At 45.6% G+C, this 11,397-nt stretch overlaps 1 long non-coding RNA gene across 2 annotated transcripts; it reads right to left on the bottom strand.

Moving 5' to 3' along the window:
• Nucleotides 1-3,635: 3,635 nt before the first annotated feature.
• On the bottom strand, nt 3,636-9,605 carry LOC148003034 (uncharacterized). 2 transcript variants are annotated; one of them, XR_015631933.1, is made up of 2 exons: nt 9,332-9,605; nt 3,636-4,658 (listed from the first exon to the last, which is right to left on the bottom strand). It is a non-coding gene; the product is annotated as an uncharacterized LOC148003034 (long non-coding RNA). The 2 variants fall into 2 exon arrangements; XR_015631932.1 differs by lacking the exon at nt 9,332-9,605 and adding an exon at nt 6,999-7,125.
• Between the last annotated feature and the right edge of the window lie 1,792 nt (nt 9,606-11,397).

Genomic DNA, 11,397 nt, shown 5'->3' with positions numbered 1-11,397 from the left:
TGCGAGCTCCCCAGTCTTTCCCAGAACTGATGATGAGGTCTGAATATATGCAAACGGCTGTTAGGATAGCTTCTGGGACATCGGTTCGTGTAATTAAACAGAAACAAACCAAAAATCTTTAAAATTAGTAAGCAACAAGCCTGACCCCAAACCCTGTAATAGAGGATTTTTATTTTTCTACCAAAAAAGGTCAGGAAAGCACCAAAATTCACATGCGTGTGTCCAGGCAGAAAATGAGAGGCTCGTGCTACAAGACCTTACGTTCTCATAAGACTGTTTAAAACAAACACACACGTCCTTCCTTGGGTCTTCAGGGGGTTCAGTGTGTGCTTTGTCCGTGATCAGATCATGTGTTTTCCTTATCTTGAGGCAGAACAATATCCTGAAAGTGTTGAAGGCACAAGTAGAGAATAAAAAAGCTAAATAAATACGAAGCTTTAAAAAAAAAAAAGATTAAAAGCGAGGCTTGTTCTTTGAAAGCAATAAAAATCAAGAAGCTTGAGGTGGGAATATAACACAGTTGACAGTGATTTCCTAGCATGCACTTGACCCTGGGCTCCAACCCCACCACAAAGATATAAATTAAGAGGATTTTTTAAAAAATTTAATGTTAGGGGTTGGGGATTTAGCTCAATGGTAGAGCGCTTGCCTAGCAAGCGCAAAGTCCTGGGTTCAGAATGCAATACCCCACAGCTACACTCCAGCCCTTTGTTACCGTTACACTTATTAGTGGTGCACAGCTACTCAATATAACATATAAAATGGCATCCACTAGTGATACGATAATTAAACCTAGAAACGGACACAGATTTATCTATTAAACAAATAGATTTGTTTTTAAAGCATCTTAGTTGGGTACAGAGATGGCTCAGGAGTGAAGGGCAGGGGCTTCGCTTCCAGAAGACGCAGATTCACTTCCCAGCACACACATGGCAGCTCGCAATTGTCTAACTCCAGGTCTAGGGGAATCCAACGGCCTCACACGGATATAATTGCAGGCAAAACATTAATGCACATAGAATAAAACTGAATTTAAGAGATGTGTTTTAGGGGTTGGGGATTTAGCTCAGTGGTAGAGCGCTTACCTAGCAAGGGCAAGGCCCTGGGTTCGGTCCCCAGCTCCGGAAAAAAAAAAGAAAAAAAAAAAAAGAGAGAGAGACGTGTTTTTAGCATCCTAGAACCCCAAAGCACAGATTTGTCTTTCCTCCTGTTGAAAACAAGGAGCTTTGGGGCCAGGGAGATGTCTCCCAGATTAATGATGGTTGTTGAAAAGCCAGATAGCTTGAGGTAGGTCCCTGGGACTCCCATGGTAGGACAAGACAAATTCCTGCAAGCTGTCCTCCGATCTCTACACGTGTTGTGGCATGCACATCCTCCTACAGAGAAATAAGTGCAATTGTTTTGCTCGTTCTGAAAAGTTTTTAATGATGCTTGTTTGTTTGTCCAGACAGGCTTTCTACATGTAGCCCTGGCTGCCCTCGAACTCTTCCTTGTAGACCAGGCTGGCTTGGAACTCATTGATCTGCTTGCCTCCTCGGAGTGCTAGAGTTAAAAGCATATGTCACCACTGCGGGGCGATTGACTTGTTTATATTTATGTGTATGGGTGTTCTACATCATGTACATCTGTCTGTCACATTGCATGCGCTTCCTGGGGGGCCAGAAGACAGCATCAGAGACCCTGGAAGTAGAGGTACAAGTTGTGAGTGAGTTGAAAACTGAACCCAGATCCTCTGGGAAAGCAGCCAGAGCTCTTAACTCCTCAGGTGTATCTCCAGCTGCCTTTATTTTGGTAGTGAAAGAGAATTTCACTATGTAACCCCGGATGGTCTTGAACTCACTAAGATCCACTTGCCTCTGCCCGCCTCTTGCCGGGATTAAAAGCATACATTATTGAAGCCATATAATTTTTGTAACTTTCTTTTAATAAGGGTTCAACCTCTCCTCTAGCCCAGCTCCCAGCAGATATGGTGGAAAAGTTATCAGGATATGGGGGAAGTGGACCTGTTCTGTAAGAGTTCTTTGAGGGCAAACGCAAGTTTCTTTGGCATCATTTCAGTGCCATAGAAAATACCACATACGACTCAGCAGCTGCAGACCAGTCCTCTAGGCAGGCAGATACCACATAAGACCTGGCAACTAACAGTCCAGTCCTTTCCCCAGGCAGACACCAGGCAGGAACCAGTAGGTCCATCCTGAAAGAACAGCAAGGTTTACCAACCAGCCAGAGGCAAGGCTGTGTTAAGTTGAAGCTGCTGCAAGGAACCACATGAACACTTTTTCTTTCTTTCTTTTCTTTTTTTTTTTCTTTTTTCCAGAGTTGAGGACCGAACACCCAGGGCCTTGAGCTTGCTAGGCAAGCACTCTACCACTGAGCTAAATCCCCAAACCCAATGAACACTTTTTCTTTTTCCAGATTTATTTCTTTTTGATAAGTAGCCTGTCCCTGTCCTCAGTCACACCAGAAGAGGGCATCCGATTCCATTAAAGATGTTTGTGAGCCAACATGTCACGGCTGGGAATTGAACTCAGACCTCTGAAAGAGCAGTTAGGATTCACAACCACTGAGCCATCTATCTCTCCAGCCCTCAAAAGCAGTTCTTGGGCCCGTTTCTCTCAATGACTGCGTTACCAGAAGTTGAGCTCAGCAAACTCTATGTAAGACAAACCAATACACGCCTGTCATTAGCAAAGACTACATAGCAAGCCAGACAGATGCTCAGCGCTCATCTCCCACTGTCTGTGGGATCATATTGATGCTCCATCACGGGTCCTTTAAAAGTCAGCTATAGCAAAACATCCTTTCGCCTATGCCTGCTTCAGGAAAACAGTCTTTCACCTGTGTCCCCAGAAAAACACCATCTGACATAACTAACTTTTCAAAGGATCTAGAAGTTTCCACTTCAGTGGTTTGTTTATGGAGATTGGAGGAATGTTCATCTCTTTTCCACTGATGCCACAACAAATCACGTCCCCATAAATTCATGGCTCTATTAGCCACACATGGCTTTAAGTTACCTAGTTCCCCTTCTGGCCCCATACACCTGACCCATTTTGCACTTTATTTTAGCTGAGATCAAGTTTCAGTCCTTAGGAGCTAAATATTATTTCCTGAAGAGGCCAATCTAGATGCCAAGATTTTGGTGAAATTATTGGTTTTTCTTTTTTTTAAGATTTATTTATTTATTATGAGTACACTGTAGCTGTCTTCAGACACACCAGAAGAGGGCATCAGATCTCATTACAGATGGTTGTGAGCCACCTTGTGGTTGCTGGGAATTGAACTCAGGACCTCTGGAAGAGCAGTCGGTGCTCTTAACCACTGAGCCATCTCTCCAGCCTGGGGAAATTATTGTTAATCTGCTCCTGCAACTATTAAACCTTCCATTTCAATTTCATTGATTTGTATTTTCTGCTCAGTCAGGTCTCTGATCCTTTATTTATAGCAGTTTTCCAAAATATTCCTTAGTCTCTCCTGAATTTGGAATTGTCGGTTTATGTACTGAAGCTGCTCTGACCTTGAACACATTGAGCATAGAGAATGTGGGGCTGTGCTACTGAAAGACCCCCGAAGGGAGCCCCCCACTCAAGTCTCGGGAAAGACGCGCACCCAGTAGGACACAGACACCGACCTGCTGTAATCACACGAGGAAGATTTATTGTGAGCGAGATGAAACGAGAGCTCAGGCCAGCATGCTGGGGTCGAGACTCATACACCACACAGGGAGTAGAGGAGTTCGACCCCGACCTGAATTTTCACAGAGCTTATAAAGGAAAAAACCACAAACCAGGGGGATCAAGAGGGAGGGAGGAGGGGAATTCCAAAACCATAAACTGCCCATACATTTAGGTCATATGCTAGTCATGTGTAACACTAGGCAACACACCCAGGACTTTGTGACATTGTGATTAGGGGTAGTGACATTTTCAGGGCCATTGGACCATTGTGGCCGGAGGCTATGGGTCATTGTGGCTGTTCCAGGAAACTTTTCATGCAAGAATGTTCCGGGAACCATTGTACAGCAAGGGAGGGGTGAAAAGTTCATGTTCTCACAGACCCTACCTCTTCTTTTTGGGTAGCTAGGCGGCTTATTATTAATTTTTAATCCTTCATTCCCCACTTCTTCTTTTTGTTAATAGTTCTAATCCTAGAACTTCATGGAGAACTCAGCTTCATCTAGCATAACAGCTTGGTATTGTAGTCTTAACATGAGGATTCTAACCTGGACACTATCCAAGCCTATCCACCAAGGTCATGACTAGCTTTTAGAACTTCTAAGCTTATACGGACTGTGATCCCTGAGGCACAGTCCCAAGAAGTGTTAAGAGTACTAACATATGCAATGTTACATCATTTGTAATGGAAATCAAGCCTATCCCACACCTATCTTGATAGAACCCAGGACAAACATGACTGAATTTCCCTCTAGGTCCCAGCTCTCAGCCCCAACAGCTAGTACACGGCTGGTGAGGGCTGAGAATTGACAGCTGTCAGGGTGGTCAGCAGCACCAGGTACGGTCCTTTCCAGCGAGGCTCGAGTGTCTGGACTCAGTGTAGCTGCAACCTGGAACTGATGGGATGTCTCAGGGGTCTCCGGGGCATAGGCTGCTGTCAGCTGTGAGCAGATTTCTTTCTGTATCACCTGTAGGTCTTTTAGCCTGGCACACAAATCATTATTACTATGGCACTATGACATGTTGGTTCAGTAACATCATCTAATACAGTCAGGGGGGCTGAGGCCCCATATAAGATCTCAAAGGGGGTAAGGCTGAATCTGGAAGGGGTATTTCTTGCTCTGAAGAGAGCAAGAGGGAAGGAGTGTCACCCAGTCTGTGCCAGTCTCCATGGTTAATTTGGTCAGGGTCTCTTTTAGAGTTCTATTTATTTACCCTACCTGTCCTGAACTTTGAGGTCTGTAAATACAATGTAATTTCCAATTGACCTCTAAATACTTGGCCACACCCTGGCTTACCTTGGCAACGAAAGTAGGGCCGTTGTCTGACCAGATTACCTTGGGCATTCCAAATCGGAGGAAGATTTCTTCCAGTATCTTCTTGATGATTGCAGAGGCCGTCTCTTGTTTGGTGAGGAAAGCTTCTATCTATTCCTGAAAAAGTATCTACAAGCACTAGGAGATACTTGTGATTATATTTTTCTGGTTTTATCTCAGTGAAGTTCACTTCGACTTTTCACCAAACTCTCTAGGTCTCTTTGCCCTGTTTGCTTGCTAAGCATTCACTTATTGACATACCTTATACTTTCTACTGTCTCTCTGGCTAAAATCTTAAAGTCTATTACATACACTTAACTACTTGGACAAACTTTTTATCTCCTAAATGAGTCCATTTCTGTATTTGGCAAAGTGAGTCTTTTCTTTGTTCTCTGGGAAGTATAGCTTTCCCCTCAATGTGCCATTGTCCTTTATCTTTTAAGCAATTTGGGCCTTTTCTAAGTGAGGCCATCCCTTAGTCCGATCCCAGTTCCCAGTGGCTGTCTCTTGCAGGCCTGCAACCAGGATGGGCTCCTGCATAACCATTTTTCGAGCCGCTTGATCTGCTTCGTTATTGCCCCATGCCACTGAATCTCTTCCCTCCTGATATCCTGAGCAATGAATAGTACTCACAGTTGTTGGCTTCACCAGGGCATCCAAGAGATGGCAAAGGCATCTGCGGCACTGATGTACTGGGGGGTAGAGGTTCAGCCATCCCAGATGACATTGTGTTGTCCACCATGGCAGCACCCACTTGTCTCTGACCTTCATTCATGAAGAGAACTGTTCCCGTCTGTGGACAAGGTAGCCTCGGCTTTCAGCAGGGGTCAATCAGCCAGTCGCAGAGGTCTTTCCTCCACCCATGGGCTTCTGCCAGTGCTTGACACTCGTGCTGTGGTGGCTCCAGGTCAGGATTGGGCAGCAAGGTGACCAGATTGCCCCCAACAGGTGGAGAATCTAGTCCATGGCAGCTGACCAGTGGTCCCATCTTTTGGGACACTCTATTCAAAGGCAGAACATCAGCCACTCTATCACAGTTTAAGTCCTGGATTGGGTGATAATTGTTAGTGCCCGGCTGGCAGGAGTGATATGTTCCAAGTAGAACAGCGCTAAGCCATTCGTCTCCCAGCATCAGGTACTGGTGCACTGAGACAGGTCTTAAGCTCCACATACACAGTCTGTAGATATGCATACACATGGCCTCACCCAGCCATTTCAGCCCATGCAAGCCATTTTGGAGAGCAATTTTCTCATGAGCAAGGGATAGGGGCAGTCAGGGATGACTATGAACTAGTGGGTTACCCGGCCCACGCCAAGGTCCACTGTTCTTCGGGCAGTCCATAAGTATTGTTCGTTGCCAGTAGGCCCCTGTACCCAAGGTCTTTGGATATTGGCCCACTGGAGGGGGGCATAGGAGCACAGAGCATTGGGTCCCTGCATCCACACTTCCCTTCTATCTCTGTACATAGCCAGCACTCTAGGACCAAGAGGCTCTCCAGTGTCCCCTCTTGTTCTTTCTGGGGCAGTCCCTGACCCAGTGTCTTTTTTTTTTCTTTGCATTAGGCACACTGATCTTTAGCCAGGAATTCTCTTCTGTTGCCAGGTACTGTCTTCCTAGGTTCCCTAACTACTGTGGCCAGTATATGTTCCTCTCTTGTCTTTTATCTCTCTTTAGCTCTCTAATTTCCTCTTCTTTTAGTCTCTTTTCTTCCCTAGCTTCCTGCACTCTTTACCTCTTTCTTTCTTTCTTTCTTTCTTTCTTTCTTTCTTTCTTTTCTGTCTCTCTGCATCTTCTTCTACAGCTATTAGGTGCTGTCCACTTTTCTGCACAGACCCTGAACCATGCATCAACTTACAATAACTCTCTCAGCGACTTAGCTTAACCCTTCAAGTTTCTGTAACTTTCTCTTCATATCTTTTCCTTATCTTAGCCAGATTGGTGGGGCATTTTCCAGCCCCTAGGAGACCCACCCTTGGAGCCTGGGGACAGACCTGGAGCACTCCCTACCTTCAGGGGTATGAAGAGAGCAGGCAGAAGTGAGGGCCTTCTATGCGTGTTGGAACCCTTTTTTTTTTTTCTGGCCTCTAGTAGGATTCCGTCTTTCCTCAGTGGTAAAGAAGACCTGTAACAGTTACTAACAAGCATATCAAATGGGATGGTGAGAAAACAAGAGAATCTTGAGAATAGAGTCTACCGAAGAGGGCAAACAGCATTTAGTCACACAGCTAAACCAGGAGGCCTTTCTTGGAACAAAAAGGCCATTGTCAGTGTCAGCTCCATGGCTTTGCCTCTCAAGAGAACCAGCCTCCAAATGACACTAGGCTTCTAGTAACAACTAATAACAAAAGGATGGAGAGATGGTTAGAACCTGGTTGCTAGATGCCAGGGGGCTGATAAAAGAATTGTAACCAGTTCACCTGGGGCTATCAGGACCTCAGTAGTAGCCCTTTACCAAACTGTCTCACTGGGTTTAAAGGCCCATGGAAAAGAAAACATTAATCCTGACCTTGGCTACCTCCAAGTAATTTAGTGCTGGAGACTGACTCCTCCCTTGGAATAAAGACAGCAGATAAGGCAGGCTTCCTTAAAGAACTTCTCTAAATGAGTGCTCTCCTTCTGTGAGCAAATGTCAGAAATTCCTTTCCTATTCTTGTTTTCCTTATAGCCCCACCTAGCTCTCAGCCTTTTTAGATTATTCTTCCTGTAGCATTTCTAACACAGCCTGTCCCTTTTTTTTTTTTTTTTTTTAGCCTGTTAACAGCATTTTTGATCTTTTAGGCAGTTATGCACTAAGTGTCATACCGGCTGAAACTCCGCCTTTAAGATTCTTTGCTCCCAAGCAAAATTTAAATCCTTTTCCAGCTTATCTCAGCTGTCCACCATGAGATTCCCAGAGATCGCGAACCAAGGTGTAGTAATTCACTAAGAAATCTCTCTATAGTGTTTCTTTTTACCTTAAGCCTTTTCCTTTTAAACAGCTCCTGAAGAGCCAGAAAAATTGGGTGAGACTTGAGAAGTCCCCATGCTCGCTGCAGCAGCTCCGCAGCTAATTTCGCTCCCCTCTACTGTGTGCTGCGAGCACAAGCACAGATAAAACACTATTTTAAAAATTAACTTTGGCTATCAACCAACACACCGCCACTAGAGCGGGGTCCATAAGATTAAGTTTCTTACTAAGCATTAAGGGGACCAAGTAAAACTCTTCGACGAACAAAGCAAACAGTTTCATGATTTCAAACACAGTCGTCAGTCCAAGATTTTAAACACGGTCGTCAGTCCAAATTCAAACACGAAACAAAAGTCAAAAAAACACTGGACAATACCACAGAAAACAATCCAGACAAACAAGACCAAGACAAAGCATCCTATAACCAATTTCCACAGATGCCTGGTACCTTCAGTACCTGGCCCAAACTGCAGCTTAACCTTAGCTGCTTCCGGGATACCAAACACAGAAACAGAATACAGACAACAGACACTAACACATCTAAGCACACTTGTCCGTGCCTATACTTAAATAGGCAGCCGAACGCAACCTCCAAAGTCAAGTCACAGTCAGATCTTTTTGACTGTCCGTTGCCGGGTCCTCCCAACAAAATTCGGCTCCTGGAACGTCTCTCACGCGTCCCAGAGCCAGGACCCAACAAAGGCTGACTCGTGGAACGTCTCTCACGAGTCCCAGAGCCTGCGCGATTAGGGCGTCCCCCGGTGCGCTTTCTAAAAAGGAAAAAAAAAGAAAAAGACTATTCGGAGTAGGAATCCTTCATCTACTCACAGGCGCCATTTCGGGGTGGGGAACCTTCTTCCACCCGTGCACAGGGCAGGAAACCTTCTTCTGCCCAGACAGTGCACTAAGACTCTCGTGCACAGGGCAGGAATCCTTCATCTGCCCAGACAGTGCACTAAGACCTTAAACCGGTACCGAAAAACACAGACTACAGGACTTAATTCACACACACTCACACACACGAGCACAAACAAAAGAGAAAAAAGAAAACAAAACCGACGTCGACTTCGTGTCGACCAGAGGCACTGAAACTGATCGGCAGGTCGCAGACCTTGCCTAACAAACCGGTCGTCAAGGAGTAAAGTCTCCTCTGGACCTATCAGATGGGGTTCACCAGGCGTCCCTGGTCCCCCCTTGTGTCCTCCTGGGACGTCTCCCAGGGCGAACGGACGGTGGGTACCTGGACACGTCTATCCCTATCCACCCCGCTCTCCTTCCTGGAGCGCGGTCTCACTGAGCGTCCGCAAAACCGAAACAGCGATCGCACCAGATTCCCAGACAGAACATAGACACAGACCCAGACACAGCGCTGAGATAAAACAGAGAATCTTACCTCCAAGTGGGTCTAGGACCCCTGGGTGGTCGCGCAGATCCCGGACGAGCCCCCAAATGAAAGACCCCCGAAGGGAGCCCCCCACTCAAGTCTCGGGAAAGACGCGCACCCAGTAGGACACAGACACCGACCTGCTGTAATCACACGAGGAAGATTTATTGTGAGCGAGATGAAACGAGAGCTCAGGCCAGCATGCTGGGGTCGAGACTCATACACCACACAGGGAGTAGAGGAGTTCGACCCCGACCTGAATTTTCACAGAGCTTATAAAGGAAAAAACCACAAACCAGGGGGATCAAGAGGGAGGGAGGAGGGGAATTCCAAAACCATAAACTGCCCATACATTTAGGTCATATGCTAGTCATGTGTAACACTAGGCAACACACCCAGGACTTTGTGACATTGTGATTAGGGGTAGTGACATTTTCAGGGCCATTGGACCATTGTGGCCGGAGGCTATGGGTCATTGTGGCTGTTCCAGGAAACTTTTCATGCAAGAATGTTCCGGGAACCATTGTACAGCAAGGGAGGGGTGAAAAGTTCATGTTCTCACAGACCCTACCTCTTCTTTTTGGGTAGCTAGGCGGCTTATTATTAATTTTTAATCCTTCACTACCAGACAGGCATGAGGACTGGTAAGGCTGAGGGAGCTCAGACCCTGGGAATCTGAGATTTGAGAACTGCCAGAGCAGGGCCATTTCCTATTGTCTCTGTCCCTGCTCTGGACCACAAACCAGGACACTCAACCCAGAGGACCCGGAGGGGCACCCATCTGTAGCACAGCATGGGAGTTCTTCTCCATGCTAATAGGGCATCCAGATAGGTTTAACCTGTCAGCCACTGACCTTCCCTTCCTGGGTATTCTCACTCACTCCCTGTTGTTGTGAAAATATACAAAATAAAACGCTGTCTTTTATCCCACTCTAGGTCTGGCACCGCAGTGCCCCAAGTTATCTGCTGGATATCTTCTCAGTCAGCAAAGCCTTCACCTGCTTTGCTCCATCCCATATCACACTGCTGAAGGCCTCTCTCTGAGCCAGCAATCTCTCTACCTATCTAGTTCTTTGGTGGCCCAGACCAGCCACCCCACACTCCATTACACTTAAATCTATGCATGAAAGAACACACAATACAATAACCTTTGACCCAATTGATAAGATATAACTGCCCACCTAAACATACAAAGCCCAGTATCATCCATCCCTTAAGAACATTAATAACAACCTGTAAATACACAGAGAGGAATCTTAACATCACCTTGCATGTTGTCTACCAGCTACTCTCTCTCTCCCATCTCCTCCTCTTCCTTCAAGCTCTTCTCCTGCCCATCCTTCCTTCTCATCCAATGACAGGTCTCCTTTTATCCTGTACCTGCCCTCATCTGTATTTTACAAATTAAATGCGGAGAAGGCTCTGGTGAAGTCATGTGAGTCCTGAGTTAGGTGACTAGGCAGCCATCCTTGAGGCAGCAGAATTAGCATCAAAATAAAGATAACCCTAGGGCAAACCACAACATTTCCCCCTTTTTTGGTCCAGTTAAAAAGGCCTTTTCAGGGCTGGAGAGATGGCTCAGTGGTTAAGAGCACCGACTGCTCTTCCAGAGGTCCTGAGTTCAAATCCCAGCAACCACATGGTGGCTCACAACCATCTGTAATGAGATCTGATGCCCTCTTCTGGTGTGTCTGAAGGCAGCTACAGTGTACTCATACAATAAAAAAAAAAAAAGGCCTTTTCACTTACATATAAATTGAATACAAATATCATTCTACAATTTATAAAACATACCATACACTCAACACCCAGTCCATCAATTTTATCCATTAACTAAAGCACCTTGTCATCTATCCTAAAAGACTATAATTTCAAACCTGACTTATATCTTGGTTTGAGATTATATGCTATCTGAAAAACTACCCTTTCAAATTTATTATCTTTTTCAATGCTAAACAGCTTGGGTTGTCTACAAGACAACCTGTGTTCAACCCCATCAGAAATCTTTGAATGCCAAATATCTATACACATAGGAAGTCTAACACGGCTTCCAGAACTGAGAGGTTGTAGCGGCA

The sequence above is a fragment of the Rattus norvegicus genome, chromosome 10 (assembly GCF_021556685.1).
Source record: "Rattus norvegicus strain SHRSP/BbbUtx chromosome 10, alternate assembly SHRSP_T2T, whole genome shotgun sequence".
Classification (NCBI taxonomy): Eukaryota; Metazoa; Chordata; class Mammalia; order Rodentia; family Muridae; genus Rattus; species Rattus norvegicus.
This window is presented reverse-complemented; position numbering and strand designations above follow the sequence as displayed.